Source organism: Solanum pennellii, chromosome 11, assembly GCF_001406875.1.
Source record: "Solanum pennellii chromosome 11, SPENNV200".
Taxonomy (NCBI): Eukaryota; Viridiplantae; Streptophyta; class Magnoliopsida; order Solanales; family Solanaceae; genus Solanum; species Solanum pennellii.
The window spans coordinates 17,011,061-17,022,910 of record NC_028647.1 but is presented as its reverse complement, the minus strand read 5'-3'; the positions used below and the strand labels follow the sequence as shown (position 1 = coordinate 17,022,910).

The window sequence follows — 11,850 nt, the reverse complement described above, 5'->3', positions numbered from 1 at the left end:
TTTCGTATTTTGGTCTTAGGGTTTCGAGTTTATTGTTTAGTGTTAGGGTTAGGGTTAAGGTTAGGGTTAGGGTTAGGGTTTTGGTTTTATTATTTCTTGGGGTATAGGATTTAGGATTTGAGGTTTAATATTAATAGTTTAGTATTTAATGTTTGGATTTTTGTATTTTGGGCTTGGGGTTTAGGGTTTATTGTCTAGTTAGGGTTAGTGTTAGGGTTTAGATTAGTTTTTAGGTTTTAGAGTTTGGGGTTAATGATTATAGTTGTAATACGTATGATGGTTTTGGTATTTGGTCCTTTGAGTTTAGGGTTTAAGGTTTAGGTTTTAGGGTTTAGGGTTAAGGATAGGGTTAGGATTTGGGCTCGTTTTAGCTATAGGGTTAGGATTAGGGTTAGGGTTTAGGGTGTTTTTAGGTTTTGTGACGACTTGTGTCTAGACCCTACACGAGACCGACGTCGTTGACCCCTCAGAGGTCGCAGACATGCCTACAATGTCATCGTTACTCCTTCTAGGTTAATTTTAGCAAAAAATTTGAAATTTTTGTTATTTAACTTTCAAATATGACATTCTACTTAAACTTATTAACATTCAAAATCAACCATCTATTATTAATATCATCAAATGAAAAAAATATTTCAATATTGCATTAAGTATACACTTGAAAAAATGGCACCAATACAATGTATGAAATAAAATGGGAAAGAAAACGCTAGTGGAACATACTCCAATAACTCAAACATGTATCTAAGCTAGAATATAATGGGAAAGCGTCCTCGAAAGCATGGTGCCTACCAAGTCCAGATGAATGCCCCATGTCTGGATAGCTACAACGTCGTACCGTAAGCTCTAGCTTCCGCCTGTGCCTGCACCTATAAGTATAGAGTTGAATGGGATTAGTACACACTTGTACTAATTATGGGTATATTCAAGAACACACAAAGGACATGCATGATTAAGAAGATCTCTCTCCTAATGATATAATTTATGGAAAGTCAAGTCGGTGGACTTGCCAAATTTGTATTTGGAAAGTCATGCCATGAGAGTAACATGCATCATCATACTTATCACTTTGTAAACAATACAAAACACATTACACATATAATATCACATAGTTCATATCATTCTTTCATATGCCATGAGACCTTGGAATTATGGACTTGACATTAGGACTTCCCAAAATGAGGACTCAACATTGGGACCTCAACTAGGGAGCCTTCTTTAGCAAACTCAGAGTCTGCTTCATTTTTTCATACGTACTTCATTATCAGTCTATCATATACTAGTAAAAACACCACTCATACCTAGGATGTAGCTTAAGACTCTCGTTGGGTTCGCTGTGCAATGACTAATAATAACCTAGTGTCATTACTTAAGTCTAGCTCACCTCTTGATTATCGTATCCTAACACCTTTGGTATCGTTCAATTCATTATGTGATTTTTTGACGCTGGCCTCATCATTTCTTTGGGAACTTTAAACTTAAACAACAAAGATCATGTGATCATCATGAAATCCAGTGTGTAATCTCCACACCAAAAAGAGGTGGAATCACCGACAAAAGGGAACCAAAATATGCTAGCGTATATAGGGAATTTAACCCTGCAAGATCTTAATATTGGCAGTATAGGTTCAAAGACTAGGATATATAAGGAGACTCATACCCGGCATGCCGGACAGTATCATCTCATGAGAGTTACGGGAACCTCCGCCTTTTCCGAAGGAAGGAATCACCGCTAATAGCTAGCCTATCGGTGTACAGTATAAGGTTCCATTACATTTAACTCATACATCATGGAAGCTGGCTTCTAGCATGAGGACATCATAACTCATTAGATGATTTCTCATCTCATCATTAGTAATAATTATGCATTAACTTCAATTCATTCATTAGAGTGTTCATAGAGACTGGTCTCTTCATTAGCTTTACACACTCATAGGTGAGTACGTTTTAGTAACATTTACTTAGGCTCATTTTGAAATTGCTCTCATCTTTCACAATAGCCTCTTCTCATATTTTCACCTCATTCATTAACTTTAACACATTTGCTTTTCATAATTACTCACCCCTTAACATGAATGTTCATTTCATCATATCTCAATGTATTTGGCCATTTAATGTATTTCACACTTTTACTTAACCCTTCTAGGGTTACATCATTTCATCATATACATCTTAGGCTCACTTACTTTTAAACGTATGCTAGACTTATGAGTCCACACATACAAGCCATGAGGCTTCATTCATAGTTTTTCTAAGTTATTCATATTAACCCAAGGTTATGTGGTACAAGACTTATGTATCTTGTAGATATGCCAAGATATTGATTTTGATCTTTAGAGGTAGCATTCATTAAATATTTGTTTACGTATGACTTATGTGTCAATACAGAATTGCGCAAGGGAAACCCATTTCGAATCCCTTGAATAACACTTAATCTTATTTTAAACTTGATAATTGCATTTTTTCAGATTTGGGAGACCATAGTTCGATTCCTATCAGCCACATAATATTTATTTCTTGTTCTCCTGTCCTTTTTCGTTTTAAGACAAGGAGGTTGTGGGTTCAATTATCCACAAGCTCATTATTTTTCTTTTAATTTATCTTTTAACAGTCTCACCTATCCAAGAGGTTGTGGGTTCAATCCCCACTCTCCATATTTATTTTTCTACTTTATTTTTCTCCTACTCTCTCGTCTATTAATGATATTGTGGGTTCAATCCCCATTCACCACATCTATTTTTTCTTGTAATTCATTTTTTCCTAACTCTCTCATCTACCAAGAGGTTGTGGGTTCGAATCCCCATAGCTTCACCTTATTTTAATTTACATTTTCTCCTTACCTTCTCATTCTACCAAGAGGTTATGGGTTCAATCCCACGTACTTCATTTTTATTATTTCTTTATTTCATTCTTCTTCTCTCTCCTTATTCCGTCTAAGAGGTGGTGGGTTCGAACCCCACACGCCTCACTTTATTTTCTTTCATTTCCCCCCTATCTTTTAACTTTAGCTTTACCCCATATTGAATCCCCCTAACCATGTTTTGTTATTTAATTTTTTTATGACATGTATATGGTGAGGTTTTGGGTTCAATCCCCACTGACCTCAAGCATTTAAAAAAAATATATTAGAACGTGATTTTTTTTTACAGTATGCTGCCCAAAAACAAATTTCCAGAATGCTGGAAATTTGTTAACCCTCTTTGCATTCCATTCTCTCAACTTTTAGATGTTAGATTTAGGATAAATTTTCAGGTAACATCTAGTTCATCTTTCGTTGAGTTTTCATGGTTATTTTTGATAATTTAATCACCTTTTTGAAGTCCATTTTCTCACCCCTTTCACATTAAACATGAAGACATTTCGAGTAGTTTTTAGGGAGATCTTTAGGTATATTTTCAAGGTTACTTTGAATCAAGAATTATCATTCAATTCAGCAACTTTGAAATCATATTAACATCACATTTTTAACATATTCGTATACGTAATACAATGTTTTAACATGTAAAAATCCTGGCTTTAAATCATGGCTAACTCACGACACACACATGCATAATCAAGTTAACATAATTCACATTTTCAGAAAATATCGTTCATTTGTCACATAATTTCCAAATAAACATTCAAACATGTAATCACAACCAGCCCTAAAATCAACTACCAGAAGTCATACCAACGCATACTTTAAATCTTTCAAAGGATCTAATGACAGGGGCATGCAACGGAGACAACCTTAGTTTTTTTTTACTGGAATTAAGCTGAACTTAGGTGTCTCTTGGAAAGGGACCAAGAGAGAATAAAACCCATACCTTTTTAGCCTTTACAACCAGCCATAAACACACGTATCCACCCGCGCACAAACCTTTCTTCCGAGCTTTTATTCTTGATCCCAGGTGAAGTTCTTTACGTGATTTCTTAAAGAACTTAGGCATACAATATTTTTCTCTTTTTATTTTTGATGAATGCCGCCTAGAATGTTTTAGACTAAGTAATATTATTTTATTTTCTGTTTTTGAAATTTAAAATTAAGCTGAAGAACAATTTTAGAAGAGATAATGAATTAAGAGTGAACATGGAGTATACTCCAAGTGGAGGTCGTGTACCTCTTTCCTTCGGAGTTTGTTGTTGACTTATTCAACACAATTTAAATGATGAAATCAGACTGTTATCTATATATTAAGTTACTTTAATGCCCCTCCTTATTTATATTCTTTAGTGAATGAACGTGAATGTGCAAAGAACAAAATACTTCATTAGTGATTATCATGGGTTAGGATTAGGTGAGGTAGTTTAGACTTAGTCAACTACGACTGTTTCAAACTTTGAAAATATGATTTAATTAGTTAAGTGAAATGACCATAATACCCTTACAAAATTAGATTATGAACCTCAATTTAATCCACTTAAATGTTGCTTCTGTCGGGGTTCGAACCCGTGACGTCCCCATTGCAAAAACTGGTCCCTCCGGGTCGACCGAACCCAAAGCGTCCCATTAATTAATTAATTAATAATAATAATCTGATTTTTGTTTCTATTAAATCAATATTTAAATATTAATTACTTAAACTAATTCATCACTACAAATAATCAAGTTAAATCGTTGCTCCCACCTAGGTTCGAACCCAGGTGAAGCAAGATTTTGCTCAACGGGCAATTTCGACCCGTTCTGCCCCTCCACATTATAAATCAAATAATTAATCACATATTTAGGGTTTTTAAAGGTTTTGAGTTTTGGGGTTTAGGATTTTTTATATGAAATCTATGGGTTAGTGTTTAATGTTTTGGTTTTGGTATTTTGGGCTTGGGGTTAATCTTTAATGGTTTAGGGATAGTGTTTGGGTTAGGATTAGAGTTAGGGTTTAGGTTTGTTTTGGTTTTAGGGTTTGTGGTTTAGGATTTGAGGTTTTAAATCAATGTTTTGGTATTTAATATTTGGGTTTTCGTATTTTGGACTTAGAGTGTTTTTGGACATAGGGTTTTGGGGTTTAGGATTTATGGTTAAGGTTAGGGTTAGTATAAGGGTTAGGGTTTTAATTTTTATTTTAGGTATTATTGTTCATGGTTTAGCATTTCAAGTTTAAAATGTATGGTTCAATATTTAATGTTTCGGTTTAGGTATTTTTTACCTAGGGTTTTGGGTATATAGTTTAGGGTTTTGAGTTTGTTTAGGTTTTCGGGTTTAGGGTTTAGGATTTGAGTTTAATATCAATGTTTTAGTGTTTAATGTTTGGGTTTTGGTATTTTGGGATTGGGGTTTAGGGTTTACGGTAGGATTAGGTTTAGGGTTAATGTTAGGGTCAGGATTAGGGTCTAGGATGGTTTTAGGTTTAAGACTTTGGGATTAAGGATTTGAGTTGTAATATCTATGGTTTAGTGTTTAATGTTAGGTTTTTGGTATTTTGGGCTTTTTGTTTAGGGTTTTCGGTTTACGGATCGTGTTAACGATAAGGTATTGTTAAGGTTAGCACATAGGGTTCTTTAGGTTTTAGGTTTTGGGGTTTAAGATTTCTAGTCTGAAATCTGTGGTTTAGTGATTAATGTTTGGGTTTTTGTATTTTGGGCTTTGGGTATTGGGTTAATGTTTTAGGGTTATGGTTAGGGTTATGGTTAAGGTTAACTTTAAGGTTACTGTTCGGGTTAAGGTTTAGGTTTGTTTTAGGTTTTAGGGCTTGTGGTTTAAGATTTGAGGTTTAAAATCTTTGATTTAGTGTTTAATGTTTGAGTTTTCGTATATTGGACTTAGTGTTTTTTTTTAACTTAAGGTTTAGGGTGTAGGGTTTAGGGTTAGGATTAGGGTTAGCGTGTAGATTTTTTTTCGGTTTTGGGGTTTAGGGTTTAACATTTGAGGTTTAAAATCTACATTTTAGTATTTAATGTCTGGGTTTGTGTATTTTGGTCTTTTTTTTATCAAAAAAATATTTTTCTCTTTCCAAATTTACAACGGGGTGCTGTGGTTGTGACTGTATATTTTATATCTGTACATTTAATATTTACAGATTTTCTGGACTGACGAGGCCAATATATGCTTGAAAATTGAGGTGGTGACTAGCGGTATCACCTTTCAATAGCTTCATGAGCAGTTATGCTAATTTATCTGATTGGCTGTCAGAAATGTTTTTTCTAACTTCCTCAGTCAGTGCTATATTCTATTGTGAACTTCAGGGACGTAAAGTAAGTAGACCTCTTGGTGTGTAGTCTAATGCAATATTTTTAAGTCGTTCCAATTCAGGCAATATCACTTAACAAAGGTCTGATATATCCTTCCTCCTGAGTTTGCAACATTTTAGTGATAATTTATCAAAGGATAATGCCTCCTCTTAGGGCCAACCATTCACTAATGGATCTAGTATATCATCAAACATTCCTTTTTCAATTGACCTCTAAACTTGGTGTGTCATACCAATTGAAGGCCGTGCTGTAATTATTTGTAATAACATGATTCCCAAAGAGTAAACATTTGATTGTATTCGACATCCTAGTCTTTTGATATTCAAGGTCAATATAGCAAACTGTCCCAGCAGCTAATGTCATGAGACACCGAGTGAATCTGCGTAAGACAGATGTTGGAACCAATATGGCTAGGCCAACATCAGAAATCTTACTTTTGTAGTTAGAATTTGTGGTCTCGATACACGATGGGTTTTGGTTTTGTTAGATAAAAGAAGTGAAGAGCAGAAGTAATTTGTGCAGCTATCCTGAAACAAGCAAGCCATGGTATAGGAGAACTTTTGTTCTTGCAGAACAACCTATCCTCTAAGCTGCTATTTTCCGTACATTCATAAATAAGGCAACCATACTCCAAAAAGGTTCCCAACTCTTAGAATTGGAGAAGTAGTTTGTTGCAGCTTCAGTTTCATCTTTTGAGTATCGCCTATAGCAATTATCACTGTAGGTAAATGCATCATGCAATTTCTTCTACTCTTCTGCTTCATGCCTTCGCTTCTTAGATTCCAATTCTACTATCTATTGCACCATTGGTCTATTTCTAAAGCATATTTGCATTTTTGCTTCTCTTTTTCCAACATAGCATGTGAATCTTCACGGCCTGCTTGGCTTCTTCTAAATTGCATGCCTCTTTTCATGTTGAATGATCAATCTCTCTTACCTGTCGTCTACAGTTTCCATTGTACATTTCCAGGATTTGTTTCAGTTCAAATTTTAGCCTTTTCATTTCCTCCTTCAACACATGCATTTTGGAAGGAGATGGAACTCCTAGAAGATTTTGAAACATTATGAAAAGAGTCCAAATTCTCAAAGGACATATCAGAGAAACAGTGACTTGAGGATCTTGAATGATTACTCAAATTAATTATTGAGTAGAATGAATTCTCTGTAGAGAGCATGCGAAGATTTAGGTTATTGACTCGTTGTTGTGATGGATGTAGTAGGATACCAAGGTATCTATTATTTTTGTAGTATCCATAATTTAATTCATAGAATCTTGGGAGGAATTTTCGCTGCTTCCAACTAGCTTTGCGGCTGGTACTCATTAACCAAAATCAACACTATTGCCCCACGATGGGATTAGAGTAAGATTCTTGCAGCTAGGCTACCTCGTTAGTTGACTTTTCTTAATTCCTTCACAAATAGTGATGATTGAATGATCCGATGAAGGATTCATGCTGCTGTTTTGGATGTTTAACCATGCCTTTGGTGTATACTCAGTAGCACTGCTATAATTGGGTGAAGCACTCTAACTTGCAGGATTCATATATGAAACACTACTGCAATCATAATACATGCTTCGACCGCCAAAATCAATAGATTCAAAGGTACCATTACTTTCCCAACCCCCCTGTGGAATATGAACTTAAGATATTGGAGAGTCATGTTAGAATCCTATTTGGATGGATCTTGCTTTACTGCTAGGAGTTGCTGGTTGACTTGCGGACTTGAGTTTTAGAAGTTTCCCCCTTGATATGGCATAGATCCCAAGCACATATATTGATAAAGAGCTTGCACATCTTGTATTTTAAATGCTCTTGTAAGGGCATTCCATGTTAAAGAACCAAAGATGATGGTGGTGATGAACTTCTGAGATATATACTCAGTTACGGCTTGTGAAACATCACTGTACGGGAGAATCAGTTTCTGTGTCCAAATCCTTGTTCGAGATCAAATTTCACGATAAAGAAGAAAAAACTACTGCATTTTAGCCATTACATGAGAATGACTAGCAATTGTTTAGGGTTCCGGTTTATGGTTTAGGGTTATGGTTTTTGGTTTTTTTTTAGGATTTTGAGTTTATGATTTAGGATTTGAGGTTTCATATCAATGGTTTATTTCTAATGTTTGGGTTTTTGTATTTTGGTATTGAGGTTTAGGGTTTATGCTAGGTTTAGGGTTAGGGTTAATGTTAGGGTTATAGTTAGGGTTTAGGTTGTCTTTTAGGTATTAGGGTTTGGGGTTAAGGATTTGAGTAGTATATCTATGGTTTAGTGTTTAATGTAAAGATTTTTGTATTTTGGTCTTTTGGATTATGGTTTAGGGTTTAGAGTTACGGTTAAGTAAAGGTTTAGAGTTCGTGTTACGAATATGGTTAGGATTAGAGTTTAAGTTTGTTTAGGTTATATCTTTTGGGGTTTACGATTTCTAGTTTAAAATATATGGTTTAGCGTTTAATGATTGGGTTTTGATATTTTGGACTTGGGTTTTGGGTTATTGGTTTAGGGTTAGGGTTAGGGTCAAGGTTAGGGTTAGAGTTATGGGTTAGGATATTTTATGGTTTTAGGGTTTGTGGTTTAAATTTTGAGATTTAAAATCTATTATTTTGTATTTAATGGTTGGGTTATCCTAATTTGGACTTAGGGTTTTTAATTATTTTTACTAAAGGTTTTGGGTTAAGAGCTTAGGGTTAAGGTTAGGATTACGGTTAGGGTGTTTGTTTTTTTAGGTATAATGGTTCAGGGATTAGCATTTGAGGTGTAAAATCTATGGCTAAGAATTTAATGTTTGGGTTGTTGTATTTTTGGCTTAAAATCTATTCTATAGTGTTTAATGTTTTTGTTTTGGTATTTGGGGCTTGGGTTTAAGGTTAATGGTTTAGGGTTAGGGTTTAGTTTTATTCAAGTTTTGGGTTTGTGGTTTAGGTTTTGAGGTTTAAAATCTATAATTTACTGTTTAATGTTTATATTTTATTTTTTTGGACTTACAAAATTTTTTGGACTTTGAATTAGGGTTTCGGGTTTATGGTTCTGGGTTAAGGTTAGGGTTAAAGTTAAGGTTAGGTTTTTGGGTTTAGGTTTTAGGATTTGAGGTTTAATATCAATGGTTTTAGTGCTTAATATTTGGGCTTTTATTTTGGGCTTGGGGTTTAGGGTTTATGGTAGGGTAAGGGTTAGGGCTAATGTTAGGGTTTGGGTTAGGGCTTAGGTTTTTTTTTTTTTGATTTTAGGGTTTGTTATAAAGAATTCAAGTTGTAATATATGTTTAAGTGTTTAATGTAAGGGTTTTGTTATTTGGGGCTTTGTGTTATGGTTAGGGTTAAGAATAGTGCTAGGGTTAGGGTTGTGTTAAGGACAGGGTAAGGGTTAGGGTTTAAGGTTTTTTAGTTTTTTGTATTTTGGGCTTGGGGTTTCTCGTTAATGGTTTAGGGTTAAGGTTAAGGTTAGTGTTAAGGTTAGGGTTTTCAGGGTTAGGTTTACATTTTTTAGGTTTTAGGGTTTGTGGTTTAGGATTTGATGTTTAAATTATATAGTTTAGTGTTTAATGTTAGGGTTTTCGTATTTTGAACTTAGGTTTTTTTGGTCATTCTTTGTTTGGACTTAGAGTTTAGGGTTAGGGTGTAGGTCTTTTTTAGGTTTTATGGTTCAGAGTTTAGCATTTGAGGTTTAAAATCTATGGTTTAGTATTTAAAGTTTGTATTTTGGTATTTTGGGCTTTGGATTTTGGGTTTATGGTTTAGGGTTAGGGTTAGGGTTAGGGTTAGGATTAAGGTTTTAGGTTTTTTTGGTTTTTTGGGTTTATGGTTTAGGATTTAAGGTTTATTATCAATTGTTTAGTGTTAATGTTTGGGCTTTGGTATTTTAGGCTAGGGATTCAAGATTTATTGTGGGGTTAGGGTTAGGGTTTAGACTATTTTTTATATTTTAGGGTTTGGGGTTATGGATTTGAGTTGTAATATCTATGGTTTAGTGTTTAATATTAGGGTTTTGGTATTTTGTGCTTTGGGTTTAGGGTTTAGGGATAGGATTAGGATTAAGGATAGGGTTAGGGTTAGGCTTCGTGTTAGGGATAGGGTTAGGGTTAGGGTTTAGGATCAATTATATGTTTTAGGTCTTGCAGTTTAGAGTTTTTGGATTTAAATCTATGGTGTAGAGTTTAATATTTGGGATTTGGTATTTTGGGCTTTTTTATATTTTAATTACCCTTGGAGGGGTAGGGGATGAGCAACACTCCCAGATCTTTACATTAATAAATGCAAAAGTACAAGGAGGGGGACATAGACCTAACCTCCGATCCTAAGGTGGCTGAGAGTCAACTTTCCAAAAAAGGAAGTCAACTCATCCCCTTACAAAAAAGATGAAACCAAAACACTAAGAACCTAGACGAGAGAACTCCTCTTAATAGAAAGTATCTAGAAAACATAAACAAGGGAGACTCTTCTTTTACAATTATTAATAATATAAACGACTAAACCTATTCAAGAGAGCTATACTTTTTAATTTAGCTATGTTGAAAAGGGTGCACATCTAATCAAGGAGGTTCTTTAATCCTTTTAAGTTTCTTCTTTTTTAAATTTCCTATTTTCTAGTAAATCTTTATGAAGGTATGCTCTCGCTTCCTTTGGCATGTGCTGGCTGTTGAAATATATTTGAGGGCAGGTGAGGGTGTGACTATGTTTTGCTAGAGTGTCACCTACGATGTTGGCCTCTCTATATGTGTGTCTACATCTAAAATCTATTGTCTGTCTTATGAGTGTCTACATCTTTTGTACCTTTGTATGTATGTTCCATGGAGGACTGTTTTTGGACATGATCCATCCAATACTAACTGTGAGTCCAACACCAGTAGTATGTTTCTATGTCCCAATTCCAATGTCCATGTCATGCCAAATATAGCTCCGTCCAATTTCGCTTGATTTTTAGTTTGTTCCCCCAGTTGTGTTGCAAATGCTACCACCTGTTATCCTTCCCTATTTCGTATGATTCCCCTGCTCATATTCTTCCTGATTACTCAACACACTGCAATAAGAGATAGGGTTATGGTTAAGGTTAGGGTTTCGGGTTTCGGGTTAATTCTTAAGAGTTAGGGTTATGGTTTGGGTTAGGGTTTGGGTTTGGGATAGGATTAGGGTTAAGGTTAGGCTTAGGGTTTGGGTTCGGGTTAGGGTTAGGGTTTAGCTTTTTTTAGGTTTAGAGTTTGTAGTTTAGGATTTAATGTCTAAAATCAATGGTTTAGTGTTTAATGTTTGGGTTTTCGTATTTTGGACGTAGGTTCTTTTTAAATTTTATTTTGGACTTAGATTATGGTTTAGGGTTTACGGTTAGAGTTATGTATAGGGTTAGGTGTAGATTTTTTTAGGTTTTGTGGTTCAGAGTTTAGCATATGAGGTTTAAAATATATGGTTTAGTATTTAATGTTTGAGTTTTTGTATTTTGGGCTTAGGGTTTTGAATTTATGGTTTATGGTTAGGGTTAGCGTTAAGGTTAGGGTTTGGGTTAGAGTTTGGTTTTTTTTAGGTTTTATGGTTTAGCGTTTAGGAATTGAGGCTTAAAATATATGGTCTAGTATTTATTGTCTCGATTTTCATATTTTGGTCTTAGGAACTTTTTGGAAGGTCCCTCGGAGGGGAAAGGGCTTAGTAATTACCCCAGGTCTTATCATAGATAAAAATAAAAATACAAGGAGGGT

General features: G+C 34.7%; 1 pseudogene; it reads right to left on the bottom strand.

Moving 5' to 3' along the window:
* Window positions 1–6,077: 6,077 nt before the first annotated feature.
* Window positions 6,078–8,178, bottom strand: LOC107003713 (annotated as a pseudogene).
* Window positions 8,179–11,850: the final 3,672 nt, after the last annotated feature.